Here is a 6,000-nt window from a genome sequence, read left to right as displayed (position 1 = left end):
CAACCTAACCACACTAAAGCCTGAATCACACGGAACTGAATATCCAGTAGGAATGCTCTAGTTGACGCTGGACTGGCTACCCATTTGCTAGTTTTCGCCTCACACGGTACTTGTTATACCGTACTTGTCGATAGTGTTTCGTTCCCATAATGGCGGCCGCGCGAGATGTAAACAACGTATCACTTCTCGCTTTTAAAATACGATAACTATTCAAACGGAAGGAATATCGCTTAGTTTTAAATGGTTTTAGGTAGAGAAGAACGGCGCTGATGAAATACATACATTACAACGTGTACTATACACGTACGGAAGAATATTTTAGCTTTTTCAATTGTAAACATGACTTTCGTGCTGTATGCACTCGGAAACCACAGACAAAAAAGGCTACTTTGCAAACTCACAGATTATCTTCACATGGCCAAACTTTGCTCTGATTGGCTGTTCCACAGAATCTAGTCGAAGAAGTTAGTAGCAATTAGAACATGTCCTATTCCTCAAAACCAGTCAAGCAGTCAGCCAGGCGGCCATGATTTCTACCTAGAAAGTCAATTCATCACCAACTAGGGCATTCCAACTAGAAATCCAGTTCCGTGTGATAGGGGCTTTACTGAGCGTTGCAAGTGAGGCCTACATTCTGACTTGGGCGCCTCGGAAAAATCTCGAAACACTAAGGGCGCCGTGAAACGACAAAGTTTGGGAACCCCTGAATTAGCATACCTTCTGTTATAATATGGTTACTTTTACTTTCGTTTCGTTCACAATTCTGTATGTAATTCGGACATTACTCCAGTGAGCTTATTACCACAGAAAAACGTATTATGCGTTTATCTGCGTTATTACTGTCAAATACTTCTTGCTTCACGTGATCGAGTACGTAATGCCGAGAAGGTTTAGTCCAATTATGGATATATGGTATTCATCTTCAGTATTCTACCATCAATTTTTGCACAAGTTAAATGTTTTCATCCGTATTGTACCTGTATTTTTGTTATTTGCCATTTCTATACAGCAACTTTTGGCTAATCGCGACGATGAGGATGAGTGATGGATGATATGGTGAAATTGATGAAGGGGCACTCGCAAAGAACACCGATGTCCAGGCTCAGAGGCGCAACCACGAATTTTTGTCTGGGAGAGCAAGTACCAGGAGGAAAGACGTGCCAACAATAATAATAATAATAATAATAATAATAATAATAATAATAATAATAATAATAATAATAATGACATTATTATTATTATTATTGGCATTTTTCTTGGTATTTTTTCGTCACGTTCAATTTCACATTAGTTAATAATGGAAAACAAGCGCACGAACTGTATTTTTGAAAGACAAGGCTACTTTTAGCCCACTCTGTACAGTCAAGGAATGTCATTGACTCTCATTGAAATCGTTACAACCCAGAAGTGTCCGTTACTACAACGCAACGAAAATACATGTCAACACTAAATAGTGCACGTATTCAATGTTTCTATAATACATATATGTTATTTAAATAACATTAGGCCTAATCAATTCATCCACCTCATAACAAACCAAACCAAGAGCAAAAATTATACAAATTGTATCTCGCATGTGTGTGCTCCTTTTTCTCAAAACAATTGTTCATAATTTAAAACAAAACTGTTTCGCAGCAACAGTCTGAAGTACATATTTGGTCTTACTTCTCTATCTATTAATTTTACAATGCATTACAGAAAAGAATCACATCGCGAGTGAAGCGAGCAAAAAAAAAAATGAATCCATTTTTTGTAAACTGAGAACAATATTTGATGTAATAGGGCGCAAATATTTCTCATGGGGCACCATGGCATTCTCTCTATTACAACGTTTTTCATTCAGATCGTTCGGTGCCCAGGTTCGACTCCTGCCGTCCCCTAGCTACGGCTCTGAACTTCATGAGAATGTAAGAAAATTTTACGAAACGTATTTTTATTTGCATAAAATTTGAAATCGAAGAGGGTAATTGCCTATCTGTGCCCCCTCTACAGGTGCTCTTGGCTGTCTGGAAGAAAAATGCAAGCCATGAAAACTAATTCCATCTTGAGTATAATTTTGTCCTGCTACTCTTAGATTCTACTAGTTTTGCTTTTATTTACTTCAGTGTTTACCCCCCCCATTAGTTTCCGTCCAAGGTTGGGGGGCAATTCTTCTCTGCCCCACCCCACGGTGGTTGGACCACTGTCCAGGCCGTTACCCCTGACGTCGTCGCGTTCTGTGCTAACCACTTAATGGAAACATAATAATCCAAAATTTATGTAAACATGGTCTCCCCTTAACGTTTCGCGAAACTTATCAGTGCCCACGGGGGGGTTTTATGGCGCAGGTTGCGCCATCGAGATTTTTGGGGGGGATTTTTTCCCTTCAAATAATATAAAATTCAACATTTATAAATTTTTCCAAAATATGTGTAAAAATTTTACACCTTAAATGCACCATATTTAATCCATTAGATGAAGAAATGAAAGTGTATAGGGCATTATCGAAAAAAGGGGGGGGGGATATCGAACTCGTACATATTAGGCTTTAATTGACACGTGGGTTCTGAATTAAAATTTGGGGGGAACAGTATCCAACTCTAGGTCTTAGATTATGGCGAGTACTTTAGTTAGAGGGGGATAGAGCATTAAATTGAAGGGGGTATCCAATTCTTGTGTACTGTTGCGGAAATTCTGGTGTGGAGACTGAGAATTAATATTTTGGAGGAGGCAATATCCACTCTTCAATATTAACAGTAAGTCTAAAATTGGCACGGAAATTTTGGTGGTAGGATTGAGTATGAAATTTAAAGGGAGAGAGAGAGAATGCTCTTGATAAAGTGTTAAATCTTAGATTGTCAAGGGATTTCTGTAGTGGAGAGAGAGTTCGAACATTACATTTTGGAGACTGTATTTAGCGATAAGGCATCCACATGTTTCGACCCCAAATGTGCCGAAGGAAAAGCTGGAAAATGAAAAGACTAAATATCTCGGAATCTTAAGAAAGTATTGACAACCCATTAAATTAATATTCTTCAAAGCCTGCAAAGAAATGGATGTAAAAATTTTAATGCTGGCTTCGCTCGTAATCTCTTCTTGCGTTTGGCGCTTTAATGAGGTGAATATGAAGTTTGTATACGTACTAAAGCTGCAAGACAAGCTATATTCTCGATTTATTATTTGGTGTTTTAAGTCCACTTTATGCACTCTAAGGCTAATCGGGACTGAACCTACAGTTTAAAGTGGGATCCACGTGATATTCTCGATTATGATGAACTATTTTAGGGGGTGGTCTTGAGTGATGGCACCCCTGTTTAGGGAGGAGGAGCAAATCAAGTATAGTGTTCAGTAAAGCTAAGGAAAAAGTTACTTTCGGTAGACACGCTGTCGTAATTAAATATATTGTGTGGATTACGATATGGTTTCAGTGGGATATGATATGATTTTGGGGGGGATGGGCACCCCTGAAACTTAGCGTGTAGGCTACCCTCTAAGAAATTTAGGACTACAGCGCTGGTGATGAACTGACGAAGGAACGAACACAACGATACACACATACCAGTGTTAACCAGAGTTCCAACCTGAACGTTGCGGTGATAACTCCGCCACGGAGGTTAGTTTACATATTTCATGTGTGTGGTACACTACCCAACCCCCAATAAATCATAAGTATTGATATGCCATGTTAGCTAAGAGATGATGTAGAACTGCGTTAATTGCAGTACATTTTTAGTGAATGGATGAAAAAGTGGAGAGAAATATTATTTACAATACAGAAACAGTGGCGACGATTGTGTTTCAAAACTGGACGGGCAAGGACAGTTTCCTTTCCCTTGGTAGTTAAGGTTTAGCATAGAGCGGGGGCACAACTGCTTTTACACCTTGGAACCATGCTGCTACATAATGCGATTAGGTGGGGAAAAGGGGAATCTGAATATATTTCTTCAGTAATTCATATATACTTTTGCTAGTTCAAAGTTGCTCTTGCTATCATCATATTTAATCCGTTAAATGAAGAAAAGGAATTTAGGGGGCGACAGATCGAGTAGTGTTCAGCGGAAAAAAAAAACTTTCAGTAACAGGATAGTAGTAGAAACGCTGTCATAATTTAAGCAGGGGCGCTGACTTGTCAAAATTATTGGGGGGGCTCTGATCACTGAAATAAATCAATGAATGACTGACTCACTCTCTCCCTTTTTAAGTTTTGGCCTAAGTGTTCGGAATCTCGTAAAAGTTCATGAATTCCTCAAAAATATCAAAATTTTTATTCACAGCTCGAATGCAGCTGTCCTGTCCACGGATGGATACGTCACAAGTTTCGTCAACCATAATAGCAAAATATTCCCGACTTTTAATATCTGCTACCACGGAGGTCAAAACAGATTTCCCTAATATATCAATGATCTCGTTCTGAATGTCATGCGAGAGCCATTTGTAGCCCGAACTCCCATCCACTCGCCTAGATCATGCACATCGTCTTTTGAAACTCCTTTGAGTAAAAATGTTAACAATACTCATAATTTTATACTTAGTATATAGTAATAAGTCATGTGTTATGCTGTCTCTGGACATAGCCCCCCCCCCCCCAAAGTTGATGGTTTAGCGGTCTCAAGCCCCCAAAAGTTGATGGTCTAGAACATTTCAAATGTGTATTTAAAGTTAAGTTCATGTGGCACAATTCAGAGTTAACTTCAGAAGAGAAGCAAAATAATACATTAGATCCTCTTAAGCAAAATTATTTGGGGGGCTCTGCCCCCACATCATTAACATTGGGGGGAGCTCGAGCCCCCCTAAGCCCCATGGAGTCGGCGCCTATGCCTTATGGGGATTATTACATAATCTAGGGGATGCGCCATTGGCCTTAGGGTGGCTGTGCACTCATGCTGAAATATATATTTTTGGTTCTTTCCTGTCGCTTCCATGTCTATTTAGTTTGAGTTTGAGATAGTGTTTAAAGCCCACTTTATGCACAGTAAGGCTAATCGGGACTGGACCTACAGTTTAAAGTGGGATCCGAACCACTATGTGCCTCCCCCGGGACCCCTTGATTACAAGGCGACGACGCTACCACTGCGCCATCGGGGAGGCCCTCCATGTCTATTTAGGTTAATTGCGACGGTGAGGAAAAATGATAAATTGATGTCATAGATGAAGAAACAGTGAAAGGCGATTCCACGTGAACCATGGATCTCTGACTAGGCAGTGTGACACGGGAGACACACAAAAGGAAAAGGGGCGCTTGCAGAGGGTCACAACCACCTTATTTGCCCCATCATTCCTAAATAAATAAAAGGCCAAATGCCGAAAAAATGGCACAATATAAAGAACTGACTAAAAAAGATTGCCCTTAGCGAAAATCATGAGCACGACATACTGACAATATACCTGTGTAGCAATTTTAAATTACATAAAAATATGACCACTTCTCCCAAACAAAAGTTGGATGATAGCAAAATTACAATGACACTCACCAAGAAAAACATATTCTCTGTCTGTGCCACAACCAACACGTCTCTATGGCTACAACGAATTCCAATTGAGTTTCAAGACAGTGTAGCCAGGTCTTCTATATAGAAAAAATGATGAAATATATACGATACTGAGTAAACAAACGGCCTAATCCGTTGTTGCCAAGGGGCTAGTATCGTAGACTACTACACTGGATTTAAGTTTTATTAATTTAAATGCATATTAAACTTTGTTGCACCCTTCTTATAGGCATCGCCGTTTCAAGGAAATTTTAAGCTGGCGGAAGTGCATCTATTTTAATGTTAACATGAAGATTTGTATACCCAGTAACGCCGCCAGCTCCTCTCATGCTCTCCTATTTCTGTGATTAATAACAGAGAATATCATTTCCCCCCCAATTACAGGTACATGCACTATCCTGTTATATGAATAGTGACATTAAAGAGCAATACAAAATAATTTGGACTGGACCTACAGTTTTACTTGGAACATAAACCACAAGAACTTACAATATTCTAACAAATAGGCTGTTGAGGGTTGTCTTATTTAAAA

Source organism: Lepisma saccharinum, chromosome 5, assembly GCF_977018435.1.
Source record: "Lepisma saccharinum chromosome 5, izLepSacc3.1, whole genome shotgun sequence".
Lineage (NCBI taxonomy): Eukaryota > Metazoa > Arthropoda > Insecta > Zygentoma > Lepismatidae > Lepisma > Lepisma saccharinum.
The sequence above is the reverse complement of the archived record's forward strand: the minus strand, read 5'-3'. Positions refer to the sequence as shown.